An 8,716-nucleotide genomic window follows, 5' to 3' on the forward strand; every position below is an offset into this window, starting at 1 on the left:
ACCCGTGGTAGCATGAGTAGGCCTGCCAGCCTGCATTGCAAGTCCCGCCTAAGTGCCATCTGCAGTGTGGGACCAGACTAAACTGGAACATAAACTGTCAGACTGATGGACAGAGACAAAGAGACTCAGAGTTAGCAGCTACAGCACCACACCGAACAAAGTGGCGCAGGAACAAGTCCTAAAACCTGGAAATGAGTTAGCATTTTTGCACTTCTGTCTCCCTCGTCTGGAAGTCATTGGTTGTTTTTTAAATGGGTTTTGGTTAGATGCCTGAAATAAGGCCTGTGGTTATCACAAGTTGCTCTATGACATAAAACACGTCAGTAAAACCCCACTTAAGAATTCTAAAGTTCTTTAGTGTCGTAAGAAAGTGGCTAAATAAGACTACAGAGCACCATCACAGCAAACACTCTTTTACAGCCTTGTTGTGGAGGTGATGATAGAGTCATGGGACCGTGGAGCAGTTAGTTTATAGTCTAACATGAGCTTTCTACTTCTGGGAATTGCATTTATGCTTCAAAAATCATAAAAGTGGTGTTTATTTGTGAAGACTGTCTTGCTATACAAAAAGTGTAAGTATCATAAACGTTTGTTTGCAACAGAGCTTATTTTCTGCAATAGTACAAAATCCAATAGCAAAATCTTTGGCTTTTTGCTGAAGGAACAAAGGCGATGTTAACTGGCCAACAAAAAAACACTGCTCTATGTGGGCAAAAGAACTGATCACTAAAATGCTAGAGCACTAACACTGTATTGCTATTTATCTTATTGCAAATTCCCCCTTATTCATTGATTATATTGGTCGCTGGATGTGGTTGTCTATCTATGAATGTTTCTGGTTCTCAGGTCTCTCTTGAAAAAGAGATCTTGATCTCAGCAAGAATACCTGATTGAATAAAAGTAGCTTTAACGCATCCTAATACCGTCCTACAGATAATGCTATGTCACTGTTATGAAGCAGTTAGTGTTTGTAGATAATGTGTTCAGAGTTATCATGCATTCCTGTTTCTGTGGTTAGCTTTGGTGAAGTCGTCTGCCAATCATGGGTTCAGGACAGCGTTCCTTGTGCTTGGCAGCTGGTTCAGTACTGGAAGCTTACTGTATTTTCTGTTTTCTAACTTGTAGTGGTGTCTATACAAATAAAAAGCACACAGCTTCCACAGGGTGTATCATGTCTCCTCAGCCTCACTATGCTGCTGCTTTTAGTCCAGTCTATTTTTTGTGTGAAGTAAAGCCTCATTTTGGCAAAGTGACTTTATGAACAGCTTGCTCTGAATTTAACTGCAGTACTTATCCAGCTCTTAGAACAGTGGAGGAAAAACATGTTCACATTGCCATAATTTTTGCCAGTCTGTAGCAATTACCGTAACTTCTAACACTTTTTGGGTGTTTGAATGCTGGCGAAATGGCCTGTTGGCATTATTAGAGTAGGTAAAAATATACTGACCCAAGTAACTCCATCAGACATTTCCTGTGCTGCCTACTATGCACAAACACACACAGTATTCCCCTTATTGTAAGGCTGTCAGGCTCTGTGTGATTCTGCTGTTCTGTGAGTGAACTGGCGTGTCTCTTTTCCATGAGCATGACCCTGATTTGCTATGGTCCTCTAGTAAATCATCCTCATGACTGACTGACATACTGATGTGCATGTGCATAAAATCAAATCACTAGGCTGCTCTTGTAATACTAATACATCTCAGGGAGGGGCTACAGCTGTGAAGCAAAAGTTGCTCTGCGTCAGTCACAGGTTTCCAAGTCAAAATTGCTGTTCTCCTTTAGTTGTTGCCTTGTTATAAACTGTGCCAGTCAGATAAAGACCTGACCTGGTTGAGACACTGCTGACTCAGCCCAAGACTCAGCTCAACCTCCTTACACTTGATCGATTTTATTTCTTTCTGTTTGTTTTATTTCAGTCAAGAAGAAAATGTTGGCATTGTACATTTCTGCAAACCATGAATATGTCACACTTACTGTTTCATATGTATTAAATCAACGTTTCTGAAGTGACGTCAGAGGCTATATAACCTGACTTTGTCACCTGGAGGTGGAGGGGATGGTGGATAGTACGACACCTCGGCAAGATGGCTGCCAAGCTGCAGACCACAGCATGAGACCAACAAACAACAAAATCAGTGTGATTTACTGCTGTGTTTGTTTGTTGCTGCTTTTACTGCTGGAATTGTGCCTCCAAAACCTACTATTTCAAGCCAAAACAAGATCTTTTCCTAACCATAACCAATTGATTTTTGTGCCTAGATGTAAAGTTTCAGCATATCCGCTACACAGTAACTTGCAAATGCAGCCGAAGTATCTGTGGTTTGCAGAAACATGCAATGCCAACATTTTTCCTGGCGATTGGGTTGTTTATTTTGCGTTATTGCAACTGGGAACCGAATCAATGCATCGCTCCGACCAGATGACATTTAAAAGGACATGGCTGGTGTTTCCACAAATAAAATAAAAAACAGCAATGTTTTCTCAATACTACTTCGAAGATGTAAATTTTAAACGAATGACTCATAAATATATAGTTTCATTTTTTAAAGGTTTAGAAATGTATGAAAACAGCTGAGCAGTGCAGTATTTAGTAAATGTTAGTCAAACAGGAATAAATAGTGCATTTGTTGGGCGTTATTTTTAGTGGCAGATTAATTTGTTTGTTTTTGTACAATAGAGGTATAACCTCGGTATATCAGGCTTTAAAGGGACAGTTCACTCCATATCAAAAATATTTATTTTTCCTCTTACCTGTAGTGCTATTTATCAGTCTAGATTGTTTTGGTGTGAGTTGCAGAGTGTTGCAGATATCAGTCATAGAGATGTCTGCCTTCTCTTAAATATAATGGAACTAGATGGCACTCGACTTGTAGTGCTCAAAGCCCTAACCCTTTTTGTGAGCAGTTTCATGTTGGAACTATTTTCTTTCTACCCAATTAACATCACACCAACCAAGTGTATCATTACGCATGATGAAGCGTGCATCTACTACTAGCTCGTCTAGCACCACTGAACTAGCTAATGTTACAGCTCAGCTAAGAAGGATGCTGTTAACATTCACATCTCGCACTGTCACAAGCACAAACCTTTATCAGGCTCACAGGGAATAGTCCCACATGCATGAGGCAGATCAGGTAAGTGATAGCTACGGTCTTTAATCACAAAAACAGGTCTAGCACATGAGTAAGCCAGCGAGGCAAACAAATCCAAAAAGGGCAAGACAAAAGCAGAATCAAAAGACATGGACCGCTTGCTACAAAAGACGAAGACAAACTGGCACAGGAGGAAGGGAACGCCCAGCTTACATACACAAGGGGAGGGCAAGATAACAATCACACGCAGGTGAAACACAATAGGGCAGGGCTGGTACTTAATCAGGAGGGAAACTTGACAGGACGTGGGGATCTGACATGATATGAGACAGAGATTAACAAAATAAACTAACAGGAAATAGACCAAATGAAGACATAAACAAAACATGATCTGACACAGAAGCATGATGCCTCTTGGCCATGAGTAGATGCACACTTCCTTCTGTGTGGTGATCCAGTTGTTGGGTATAATTTGGTAGTAAGAAAATATTTTCTACATGAAACTGCTCACAACAAGGGTGGTGGATTATTTTGATTAACCAGGTCATGATTTCTGGAAAGAGACATTGTTGTTGAATTTTTCAAATGTATTTTCTTGGTGCTTTGATCACCACAAGCAGAGCGCCATCTAGTTCCATTATACTGGAGAGAAGACAGACATTTCTAATGCAGATATCCTCAACTCTCAACAACTTAAACCAAACAATCTAGACTGATAAATAGGACCACAGAATAATATGTAATTTTGATTTGGGGTGAACTTTCCCTTTAAAACCTGATGTACTGTAGCTTGCTTGTTTTGGTGTTTTGGTGTTTTAGTGTAATATCCCCAGATGCTTTAAAGTTAGAGGAGGAAGGATGTATTATTGGTCCTCTATGGTCAAAGAGGGGCAAGAAATACTAGTCCTGGTCACACAACTGGCAGCAGTGTAGTTTGAACTGTAGGTTTGTGAACACCCTTCAGAACAGGAGATGAGACCTCTTTCTGAACAGGGTGACCAGAATAAAATTCCTCTGTCCAGGTAAACATCTGATACTGTGAATCACTTCTTTCTGATAACCAACCCATATATAGTAATTCCTACTTCTCATCCACATCAAGAACACAGCTGAAACCATTTTCCAACTTATCTTCTATTTATCTCATTTCCATGGTGATCCTCCATTTCATGATCCCACTTAAAGAAAATGATTCATTTTGAGCCTCTGTAAGTCCTTTCGTTGTCATATGTTCCATTACTTCAAAAAGATACGATTTGAGAGAAGCAATCCACCTATAATTAATAGGCTTACTGGCTTCAAAATTCTGGGCAATCTGCCCTACTGCCATATTTTATTACACCAGTCTAAAAATGCCTCTAATGCTTTATTACTGACATGACCCAACCTTTTTTAATAATTTAGATATTGAATTATCTTCTTCTAATAATAACAGCTACAACAACAAAATCATTATACACTTTCTTTTGTCGTTGCTTATTCACAGGAACAAATCAGATGTTTTTTTAATGCCTTTTTCAGACACAACTGTCAACATATGCGCCCAAAAACCATTTGTTCACAAAGCTTCTGGTATATAAATTGTTCATATAATGTTAATAGTGTTGTGCATGAACGCACTAAAAGAGCGCATTCATTAAACATGCTCATATTTTTGGTGAACCGTGAACTGAGCGCATCAGTTTGCAACTTATAAAACTTGAACGTGAATGACTGCAGCTACCAGTACTACTGAAGCCAGTTCATATGGACATTTAAAGGACTTTTATGAACAATTCAGTAATGATTCCAACAATTGTGCCTGCTGAGTATGAAAAAACAAGTACAAATGTCAGTCACATCTGTGACAAATTTGAGACGACACAGTTGATGCATCCGAGGAGCCTTAGGAAATTTCTGCACGTGAGTGAAGATTTTATCATACAAAAAGCAGAGGACATGAACTTAGTTCAAAATTTAAATTATGTACTATGAATGTGAACTGGTCTATTTTAATCTGTGTGAACTGAACTGTGAGCTAAATCCTGTAAAGTGTGAACATGCACAAAGGTGATGGTTGCATTGTTATCTTTATAACCCCAATTCAAAATACCATCAGAAATTTGCCATGGTAGAATAAAAAAACTGGAATCTAAAGAAATGTATTGGCTACTTGTCACCAGATAGTGTTTCTTCTACTGTAAAGGCCCTACCTGGGGATCAGGCAATAATCAAACATTCACACTTTCAATCTTTTAATGGTAGCGCACTACCACATCAGAGTCTCTCCCAGCACATAATAGGAAAAAGGTATGGTACACCCTTGACTTGGTCACCACTCTTCTCTGGACCACTCTGAAAAGTTCATCTGAGCTACAATCCCCACCGCTGAGCACCTTATTTACCTCAGCATTCAGCAATTTTCACCTGTTCTCTCCGCGCCACTGATCAATTTTCTACCACTCCACCAATTTTCCACCATTCCCTGCAGGCGCCACTCAGGTCAGAGGTCAGTTTATGCACAAAACAACATGTTCCAGTCAGTTTATCTTATAATTTCATTTTCAGTACCTCCTTATTGAAATGCTACTTTCAAATGTCTCTCAGTCACTTGTACAGAGGAGATCAAATCCACAGTCGAAGGCATTTTTCAAGCCACAATGTCACACATTCATTGGTTCCAGCTTCTCTACAAAACTACATACATATGAATTCGGGTCTGTCAGACAAACAAAACACGACAGGCAATTGTCTCTTTTTCTGTCAATTTATAAACCAAACAATTCATAGATTAATCGAGACATTAATCAAAAGATTAGTAATACATTAAGGCATCCAGACACCACAAAAGCCCCAGGTTCACTGTGCCAATTGGTCTGTTGTAATTTAACTAACAGTAAAAAGGCCTTTCTCACAGCAGTCATTTTGACATGTCGCAGCAGGGAAATCACATGTGTAACTAATAACATTAATGATGGCTACATTCCATTTCAGTGAGTCCAGGTATTCTGCACGCTCACTCACATGGCTAGGTTTACTGGGACACCATTGTTAAGTTGTTGTTAAAAGTATTAGTTCCACCTGTGCTTTTCCTGCTATATGACAACTCAAAACATCTGCTGCTTGTCTGGGAGTCTGCAACACTAAAACACAATATTAACTGAAATAAACGGGCCTTAAAATGGCTCCTGCGTTATCACCTCATCTTAATATTTTAGCTGGTGTAATTTTGTGCTCATATGGCATATGTTCCTGCTTAATTTTGTGCTTAATCAAATTGCCACACATTAATTGATACATGGCAAACATGGGGTCAGGCGGGACTACTGATTAAATGGACTGATTGGATTCCTAAGTTCAAGAAAAATTGTAATTAAGCTGCCATGTAAAGTCTGTTGTTTCCACTGACAGGTACTTGATGGCGACAGGGTATGGGCAATCTACAGAGAGTGGAAGGAATTGGGGGGGAGGAATTGGGGGGGTCATGCTTGCAGCTGGGCCCCATTAATGTGGTCATGCAATTTTTGCAAATTGTCCTTACATGTAAAATTGTCAAAGATTACAATGTAATAACACCATGGGGTAATATTTTACAACTTGCACTGAGCTGAATAATTTTCTACTCAAATACATCTTTTCTGGTTAAATGATTAAATCAACTAATGAAGTGTTCTAGAAAAATATAATACACTTTGACTTTTATTTCTCTTTGTTTAATATTGTGATAACAACACTCCTTTGATGAAAACAAGGAAAAACATATCAAATATATCTTTACATATTTCATGAGTTGGTCGACTGATTCTCTTATTGTGGCTTCAAATACTTTTCAAAAGGTGAAAAGGTTTTGCATATTTCAGGCTTCTCTCTACAGTCGACAAAGTCCTAGAGTTCCCCAGATGTTTTGTTGTAATCCAGAGATCAACACTGATCAGATTGTGGCCAGAAATCTTTGACCGATGTAATAATATTGATCTACTCTTAAGGTACCCTCAGCCTAAATGTTCAGCAAGTGTGAAAGGCTAAACTCAACACAGATGTCTTACAACATGACAAACAAGCATTATGTAGGTGGTTGTTAAAAAAAGACATCTGTCCTTATTAGGGCCTGGTATCCGGTATCGACCGAAACAGAACCAAGGTGAATCGTAACTTCTCAAGTTAAACCATACCTGCATTTGGTCCTTTTTTGTTCCCAGATCTATTACTTAAATAACTATTTGTATGGTTTTGCCCACAGCCGATCACCAATTAAGCATCCTTTGATTCAAGGCTATGTGTGTTTGTCAGTTTGAGTTGGCAGTTTGGCATGCTGAGATGCCACCAAAATGTTCAAAATATGGTGGCACATTATGCAACTTAATGTTCCCATTTAAATTATGCGTAGCAAATGAGGAAGAAAAGAAGTAGGTATCGAAGGAAGTACTCTGTTGGTATCAGTATCACATTGACGGTACTGGTTTTGGACTGGTATCACAATTTTTTAAATGATACCCCGCCCTAGTGCTCATGCACCACTTAAAGTAGAGTTTTAATTTCTACATTTCAACAAACAACATGTAGCACACAGCTTAATAATGAGAAACAAAGTTAAGAGCAGCTACATGTAAGCTTGCCAAGGTACAGGTTACTTTAGCAGAGATTACATATCACTGGTAGGAAATCTGATATGAAAAGTCAAAGAGTTCAATTGGCAGGTGATAAGCAAGCTTGGGTACATAAATGAAATATACATTTTAGACTCAGGAGTAAATCCAAGAGAACCACTGCCATCATTAAAGCGTTGTTTCATGAAAATAATTTGCTTTGTATGTGATATATCCTACAGAAAATAGAAAAAGGTTGAAGATGACGGGGCCTTAAAAGCAGGAGACAGAGAAAAAAGTTCCTGGAGTTCAGACAAGACAGAAATTAGTTTAACATGTTTAACAGACTGAATGAGACTGACTTCCTATATATGATCTCCTGTCTGTGATGGAAGGGTCACTTCTGTTCTCACATCTGTAGCTTTAATCTGATTTAATCAATGTGTTCTCCATTTAAATGCCTTTTAAATGCCCATTAAAATCTGAAATGTGTAGTGGGCAACCATTTCCAGCAAGTAAAAAAAAAAATCTGCTTAACTGCACTGCAACGTAAGCCACCTGCACAGCAAAACAGCTAACAGGAAAAATAGCAAGTCTAACATCTAGCTTGCACCAAGATGGAGTCAGTGGAGACCAAACAGCTAAATAACTGCTGTTAGCCCCAGCTTGGATGCTACTATCACACTGTGTAAGTTGAAGTTGAGTGTTGTTAAATCTTACCTTTATGTATTGTCCTTGTTAATTACAGCTAGTAGACTCCAGGTTTCAGTCAGTATTTCATCCATGAGCTCTCCTGTCAGGTTTCTTCTTGGCAACAGGAAGCTTTTCTTCTAGTGTTAGCATTAGCATCCTCTAAGCTAACGTGACGTTCTGTGGACGCCATGTTTCTTGACCCACTTAACCGTTGACCTCTGTATTTCTGCCACAGCAAGATTTCAGATGATGTTTTCTACCTTTTTCTACTCTCCAGAAATTAATTTCCCTCATTGCAGCAAAACTAAAGTGAGCAGAACAAACTCCTGTACGTTAAACTGCATTTAATGACCACATTTTAGGCTA

This window comes from Epinephelus lanceolatus, chromosome 19, assembly GCF_041903045.1.
Source record: "Epinephelus lanceolatus isolate andai-2023 chromosome 19, ASM4190304v1, whole genome shotgun sequence".
Lineage (NCBI taxonomy): Eukaryota > Metazoa > Chordata > Actinopteri > Perciformes > Serranidae > Epinephelus > Epinephelus lanceolatus.